This window comes from Saccostrea cucullata, unplaced genomic scaffold (assembly GCF_032062105.1).
Source record: "Saccostrea cucullata isolate Sc308-1 unplaced genomic scaffold, CSIRO_AGI_Scuc_v1 ctg7565, whole genome shotgun sequence".
NCBI classification, from domain to species: domain Eukaryota; kingdom Metazoa; phylum Mollusca; class Bivalvia; order Ostreida; family Ostreidae; genus Saccostrea; species Saccostrea cuccullata.
The window spans coordinates 21,643-30,252 of NW_026927436.1; the positions used below are offsets into that span (position 1 = coordinate 21,643).

General features: G+C 34.3%; 1 long non-coding RNA gene across 2 annotated transcripts; it reads left to right on the forward strand.

Moving 5' to 3' along the window:
* The first annotated feature begins 2,502 nt into the window (after positions 1-2,502).
* Positions 2,503-8,325, forward strand: LOC134274470 (uncharacterized). Of its 2 annotated transcripts, none has more exons than XR_009993626.1 (4): positions 2,503-2,577; positions 3,724-3,810; positions 4,180-4,266; positions 4,924-8,325. It is a non-coding gene; the product is annotated as an uncharacterized LOC134274470 (long non-coding RNA). The 2 variants fall into 2 exon arrangements; XR_009993627.1 differs by having other exon boundaries at positions 2,504-2,581.
* The last annotated feature ends 285 nt before the right edge of the window (positions 8,326-8,610 follow it).

Sequence of the window (8,610 nt, forward strand, 5' to 3'; positions counted from 1 at the left end):
TTTCGAGGCTGCATCCGCATGCATTGGAGACGTTCTGTGCTGGAAGAGTAACCAGATTGATCTGCTGATGCCCGTCTCCGCTTTCCTTTGTGCTTAATATTTGCAGATCCTGTGTCACTCCACCGGTTTCACTCACTTTCGACCTAAAAATCACAAGAATAAATTTGTTTAATCTTTTGCATTTCTTCATTTAAATTTTTCACAACATAAATACATGTATTTTTATCTAGTAATTTTTTACATTTAATGACTTTTGTAATATTTTAAAAACTATAGTTAACGATCTGATAAATATAGTTTCACGATTTGTGAAACTATGATTAACAACTCTTAACTATATTTAACGATCGTAAATTATAGTTTACAGACGTGAATCTATGTTTATCAACAATTTAACGTTTCATTACAGACAGATAAACTTAGATTATCATTCGTAAACTATAGTTAACAACCCTTAAATATAGTTTTACAGATGAAAACTATACTTAACGAATCGTTAACTACATGTAGTTAACGAATCGTTAACTATAGTTTACCTTTTGTAAACTATAGTTTACAGTCGATAAACCTAGTTTATCAATTGTGAAACTATGTTTAGCTCATTTTTGTGAATTTGGCTTGCCATAGATATCGCCACTTCCACCGTCGTGTGTATATAAAAACTATTGCACATACATTGAATTCGATGAACACGCCCCATTTTGGTCACTTTCTGGAAGCATAAAGAAGGTGGTGTCTATTGAGCCAGGGATTCCTGATATGCTGAAGTTATCGGCACCGATAACATTCTCCACAGCCTCTGCTAATGGGGTGAGGGGTTTCCCTGCTGGTCCACCGCCTACAAATACATGTAATCATATGTATACTCCGCTGACCTTAGGAAAATAGAAAATATTGTTTCCGATACCTGTGCATAAGCGTCGGAGCCGGGGCTTAGCCACCCCTTTTTTTTCAAAGACATTGAATATCGTAGCGTAAATTTACCCCCCCCCCCCTTTAAGCAGACACGTTGCAGTGTAGGTCAAAAAAGGGTTACAAGTAGTAGTGTTTGAGAAATATGGTACTGAAAGAATTTTGATCCTACCCCCACTCCACACACACAAGAAATAAGATTTATGTGTTTGGACACTGAACACATTTCCTATATTTTTGCTTCGTAAAGTTTTTTCTCTTTTTCAATTAAGCCTACCCCCATATCCCCCTTTCAATTTGCTTTCAACGCCAATCCTATGTGACATATTAAAATACATGTATCAATGTTTTTTTTCCTTTTATTCAAAATTCGTTTTTTTTTTTCAAAGCATTTGGCAATTTTCTTTTTTAAAGTCTCTTTATAACTCATTGATCCGCCCCTGTATCTGGATAAATAATACTAGAAATGACGTCAAGTACACGACGCTTAGCTGTGATCCTGAGTGATGTGATGAATGAATGTTAGGCAAATTTGATTGTGTTTCCATATATGGAGTTATTATTTATATACTACTCTGATTATGTATGGACAGATACAGAAAGGAAAGTAAGTTTTTTTCAGCTATCAATTTTTTCATGCAATCTAAATTCTTCACTCGTCATGTTTGCAACTCTCCCTTTTTTGTAATGAAAGGGGAGATAATCCATTTTTTAAATTCTGTAAACAATGAAAGAATTGCATCTAGGTATGCCTCATCAGTAACAAGTAATTGTACATTATCATAGTTTGAATGTAAAGATTCTCCCTCTTTATAGATCTCTCTCTCTCTCTCTCTCTCTCTCTCTCTCTCTCTCATATCTTAAAGAAAGGGAAAACATACCTGTCATTTTAATGCAACGACGTGCGTCTGAGAGTTCTGCTTTACCTCTCATCTGAACATTGTGCCATTTCTTTTCTACTTCCTCCACAGAGCGCTTTGTGGAAGAAGTAGAATTAATCATATCTGTAATTTTTTTCCACGCCGCCCTTTTTCGGACAGTGGTAACTCCTGACCCGAATTTTGCTCGTAGGACGTCCTTGTTCTCATCAACAAGACGGCTCAAATACAGGCACTCGTCTGTTGTCCAATTTGGCTTTCTTTTTTTCACCGTAGAAGATTCTGAACACTCAGCCATCCTTTCATGTAGATCGATAATGCGATATGTAGCAGACGATAATCGCATTGATGATTACAAATCACGTGGGATTTCACAGAATCATACAATTTATTTTTTTATTATTAGACTTAGACCAATACCATTATTCAAAAATTATATTCAGCTAGAAATGGAGTACATTTTATTCATTTTCATGTATTTTTATTTTTATTGTTTACATGAAAGTGAAAGCGGAAGTGACTTTATTGACATGGCAACGGTATACTTAAGCAGATTGCGACATGCTTAGCTAAGAATTGCTAAGCATATTACTTAGAATTTTTATGCAACAGAAATTAAGCATGTTACTCAGCTAAGAATATGCTTAAGAAATTTAAGTATATACTTAAGAAAATTCTTAGAATTTTTATGCATACGAATCCAGAAGTCGTCGAAGAAAAACACCATGTAAAGATGTATAAAGCAGGTCTTGTGCGGTTACAGAGGACATGACAGCATCAAGAGTTTGTAGGTGACTGAAAAGTACTATACATAGTCCGAAATATCTGACGTTTTCCTGGCTTTTTAACTATTTCTGTATTTTACGTGCGAGGAAAACGCCATAACCGGCGCCTTTACGAAAACTGGGAATTCCAAGCAGAGGCGGCATTCTCGGGTGTATTTTCGATACTTGCAATTACTTGTCAAACTCACAATTTATCAATAGTACAATGCCTCTAGTACTTACCAATATAGTTTTTATGGTTTGTTTGTAAATATAATATGATCCGATGGAAACATTTTCTCTGACTGTCGAGATTTGTTTTCATTTCGTGCGTTTACAAATTAAAAAAAATATACAAGTCCTGTGTCGAAATGATGAGTGATTATTTTCTTTTCATTGATATTGTCAAGTACTAAAAGCATTGTGCCATTGATAAATTGTAACAACGGCATTTAATGCGGTTCCCAGGTATGGGAAATCAACTCTGACTGGAAATGGCGAAATTTCCAGTTTTCGTAATGGCGCTGGTTCTGACGTTTTCCTGGCACAGAAAGTATTAAAAAAAAAACCTGAAAAATGCCAGATATTTCAGACTTTATTATTTAGAGCATATTCATCAATCACTGATAAGGTCAAATTGGTAGATTTCCAATCGTGTATGTCTGCATATTACTGTTCTTTTGATAAGTAATATTTCAAACAATATTTCATAAAAAATTCATAGCTATACCCGCTATACCTCATTATCTCAGGTCTATCAATATATATTTTTTCGGAGAGCTACAGTTCTGCAGCTACACTAAAACAAGATGACAAAACTTGAGGTTGCTAATATTGATTTGAAAAGGGGAAGGGAAACTAGGATAACAGACTCAACTCTGGTTTCAAAATTTGCTCCTGACCCTTAAAGTGGAGGGGAGGGGAACCAGGATTTATAAATTTTAACTACAGGAAATTTTGACTTCCCAAAAAAGTAAGGAGTGGGTGGGGTGCTATTCTTCCTAAGCCCTTGATCAGGTTGGGCACAATTTCTGAATACGATAATTCTGAAAATGTGAGACTAAATTGGAGTATCCCCTTTGTCCAGTTTAATGTCTTATATCATATCCCAGTCACTATATATGCTATAGGCTCAAGTAAGTTTGTAAACAGGTCTAAAATATTTTCAGGAGAATCATGATGATAATCAGTTGCAATGTGAACTAACAAATAACCATGAAGTACAAGCAGATCCAATTAATGTGGAACAAATAAAGGTTTGTATTGAAATTTTTACATGTACTGAATTATTATGCCCAAAGAGCATGAACATATTTTTGTTTGTCCTTTCTGTCTATCTGTTGTCAGCTTTAACCTTTACCATGACTTTTGAACTGTGAGATCATATTTTGTATACATAATCCACTAATTAAGTTCTTTTAAATTACACCAACGTCAGTAACCTTTAGATCTTGATCTTTTTGCTAAAACTAGCTTTTCTATATTTGTTGACGCTGGGGGCATACTGTTTCACAAACTTATCTTGCTTTAAATTACTTTTAGCATCAGCTTGTTTATTATAAAGAATCAGCAACTATATGCAGTAGGGTCATGTAAATTTGTAAACAGATATGAAATACTTTCAGGAGAATCATGATGATGATGAGTTGCTATGTGAACTACCAAATAACCATAAACTACAACCAGATTCAAAGCATATGGAACAAATAGAGGTTTGTACTGAATTTTTTTACATGTACTGAATTGTTTAGAACTACTTTGAGCATCAGCTTGTTCATAAGAGCCCAGCCTCAAAGAGTACCAGTAATCACTTTGTTCATCCATTTCTTTGTCGAGAGATAACTCAAATGCTATATGTCCTGGAAACTTCAAACTTGAAAGGATTGTGACTCAATAACTTAAATCCATTTGACCTATGAACTTCATATTTTAAACCCAGACAAGAAGCCTAAAATGGGCCCATATTGCTCACCTGGTCTTCTGTCAAAGGTTGTTAAAGACTGATATTATGAGGCACATTTGTGTCATGTAAGCTGTGCTTTTGAGGCAGGTATGAAATGCATTTCAGATAAGACAATTTCATTGAAGTCTACTGTGACCTTAGCATTGAAGTTTGACATTGAGTTAGGGTCATGGCACACCACCTTATCATTAGGAGCATTGTATGCCAAGTATGAAGCTGTTCCATGAGGCATATAGAAATACAGACCTGAAAACTCCATCAAATTTTACCTTGACCTTGACATTGAAGGTGTGACTTTGGCTCAGGGCTGTGAAACACTGTCTCAGCATGAGTAACATTTGTGTCAAAATGAACTTGTTTTAAATGAAGTTGTTAGTTGGATTGATTTTGTATCTTTCTTTTGTAGGTGGAATCAACTTCAGACGACAACTTTTCCAAACACCTTGTGAAAGTCATCTGAATGCCAGGATTCTCAAGAGCATGAAGATTGTCCATTACATAGAAGGAAGACCTTGATTATGTATCTTGATGCCATTGGTGAAAAGATAGAGGTCTAACACTGACTGTGAAGAAAATGACTTGACAGCTGAAGGGAACATGAACAATTTGAACCAGATTTCTGATATGGCTCTTAAAGCAGTGAACTAAAAAACATTTTCTTACTAAGTTTAAGATTTTGATATCAAAGTTTTTGGAAGGGGGATATAGGAATCACCCTGTTTGTTTGTCCATCTGTCTGTGGACAACACTTGGATTATACTGCTCTAGCTCTAGTTGGTTAAAATAGATAATATCTAAAATCAAATGTGTCGTACTTCTTGTTTACTGTGCATAAATGTACTTTGAAGAACATACTGTATAAGTAGAATTTTTAGCGAGGATTTAATTTTGGCATTATTAGAGAGGGTGCTGACATCGCTAAAATTGAATATTGCTAAAAATTAATGTCTTATTATTTGTAATAGCTTCTTTAGTAAACATTTTAAAATCGCTAAAATTACTTCTGGCTAAAAATAAAATACCAGACTTTGGTAGAAATCGCTAAATTTGCATCTCGCTAAAATTTCCACTTATACGATATTTTATTATTTCTAGCAAAATATTTCTGTAAAATATTTGACTGTACACTTCAGAAAAAATTCAGTCTCAGAATCAGGTACAAGATATGCTGTAATGGTGCCTAGTTGTGTCGCCTGCATAGCAAGGGGACTCTTAGGGATCACTTCTCCATTGTCTGTCAGTCTGACTAGCTGACCATCAGTCTATCTGTCTGTCACAATTTGATATGTCATTCCTGAGACACACATTTTCAATGGAAAACTCTTGTTTTACGTTCATATCTGTGATACTTTTAGTGAGCATTGATATTTGACCAGTTGATTGGTCTTTGATAGTAAAATAAGATAAAACTTGAAATATAAAGTTGCTGTAAACTACATTTTCACAAGCCTTGCTGATGTTAAGGTTTATTTTCATTTGAATAAGTATAAGGTCATCTTGTGTTTAACAGACACGACTTCTCATTATACCCCCTGTAAACGAAGTTTGGGGGGGGGGGTGTATATAGGAATCAGCTTGTCTGTCTGTCTGTCTATCCGTCCGTCCGTCTGTCTAGCTGTGCAAACATGTACGGTCCATATCTTTCTTACGGAGGAACATTAGAATCTACTACTCCATACAAAGATTGCTCATGACCTAAGAGTGTGTCATGACCTTGACTCAAGGTCATTTGGGGAAGTTCAAGGTCACTGGAAGAAAAATTTCATTATTTGTGTCCGTTCCATATCTTTCTTATGGATTAACTTGGTAAGTTCCCATTTTACAAAAAGATTCCTCATGACCTAAGGGTGTGTCATGACCTTGACCCAAGGTCATCTGTGCATGTTCAAGGTCACTAAAAGAAAAATTGTAAAATTCATGTTTGGTACATATCTTTATTTTGGATAAACTTGAATCTACTACTTCACACAAAGAGGGTTTATGACCTTCATCAAAGTTTATTTAAGTTCAAGGTCACTGAAAGGAAAATTTCTTAATATGTGCATGGTCCATATATTGCTTATGGATAAACTGGTTAGTTCCTATTTCACACAAAGATTCCTTATAACCTTAGGATGTATCATTACCTTGATGCAAGGTTATCTATGCAAGTTCAAGGTTATAAAAGCAACAAGTTCCTAATTCATGTTTTGTACATATCTATCTTATGGAAAAACTTGGTAAGTTCCTGTTTTACACAAAAATCGCTTATTGTCTTGAGGATGTGTCATGACCTTGACCCAAGGTTCCTTGTGTCAGTTTAATGTCACTGAAAGGAAAAACTTCATAATTTGTGCCTGGTCCATATCATTCTTATTGATAAACTTGGATACTTTCTTGTTTACACAAAGATCACTTATGACATAAGGGTGTGTCATGACTTTGACCGAAGGTCAATTGTCCAAGTTCAAGTGCACAGACAGTAAAAAAATTATAATTCATGTCTGGTCCATATCTTTCTTAAGGATAAACTTGGAAGGTTCCCATTTTACACAAACATTGCTTTGACCTGAGAACTTGTCATGACTTTAAACCAAGGTCATTTATGCAAGTTCAAGGTCACTGACAAAAAAAATTCATAATTCATGTGTGATCCATACATTCAGTCTATTTTTTAGGCTGCACCTTCGTTTCATTTATAAAAAAAAAATAATGAGCAATTACATTTGCACTAAAATGTTTTAGCTTTTCTCTCTTCTCTTAGATCCATAAAATATTCATGATTTAGCACTTCTGAAAAACCCAGCGGGGGGTATTTTGTCCCATTTGGACAGTTCTAGTTGTTTTTAGGTTTATAACTTGAATAATAAACATGGTACAGCAATGTAAATTAGCCAGTAGACAGAGCATTGGCGTCCCTTTGGGTTGAACATTGCGTCATTTTGACATATAACTTCGGCTTTTGTTATGTCATATATGGTCAAGTTTTTGCGTATTTGGTCCACATTCTGACTATATTGTATAACTATTAGACATTGTAGAGCAATGGTACTTATTATTACTTATATGATGGGGTAAGTACAACAGGGTTGACAGTTGATCAGGATGCCATGACCCAAATATTCCACTTGAGAGGCTTTAATTTCCTGGGTGTATGTTTCATGTTTTGCCGATCCTAGTCAAGTCAGTTGCTAGGGTATAAATTCCGTTGCTATGGAGATTTCTTTTCCTATTGTTTTGTAAAAAAGTCGTACATTTTATGGAGATTTTTTTAAAGTACTATGTTTCTGTAGATATGGCATCTAACTGTTAAATATCTGTTGTAATATTAAAAAAAAATTGCCAAAACTTGCGAAAATTCATTGAAAGTGTTTTGAAAAAAATGCAAATTTTGATTTCTGAAAAAAAAAATTGGGACATCCAACTACCAATTTTTATTTTATTATTTCATAGTATTTGGATATATCTTTAACTTTGTATGACATACAATATCCACGGTTGTTGCGTTTTTAAGTATTCAACTTTTGAAAAACTTAATTTTCCACGGATATTCCCATCATGAAAATCTTGTCATTTTTCGGTTGCCATAGCAACCATATCAAAATTTTTAAAAATACTTACAGACATAAAGCTATTTTCTTCTGATGCATCTTTCATTATTTCATTATAAGAAAACAAATTTAGACCTTCCAATTGTTCCCCCCTCTGCATTTAAATATGTCTAAATTTGTATTATTTTACAATGTTTCGTTGAGAATTTACTATGCAAATCACATTTGTTGCCATGGAAACCAATGATGATGAATAAATTTGTAAAATTTGTCTCAAATGTGTTTTTTGTTGTTGTTCAAATATTTTAGGGTGGTTTTTGCCCAATTCAAAATTTTTGACTTTCCATGTAAATCTCAATGGTTACTGACACGGCCTCTTATCCTGTATATTCACATTCCTTTTGTGCAGGAAATTATACTGCAATACCTTTTCTTCAACGATCCAATGACGAGGTATGTTTATGCAATGTTTACGTTACAATTTTTTTCTGTTGTATATGTCACTCAACAAAAGCCAATAAAATCGAGAAATGTTTTAATTTATTAATAGTGTCTATATATTT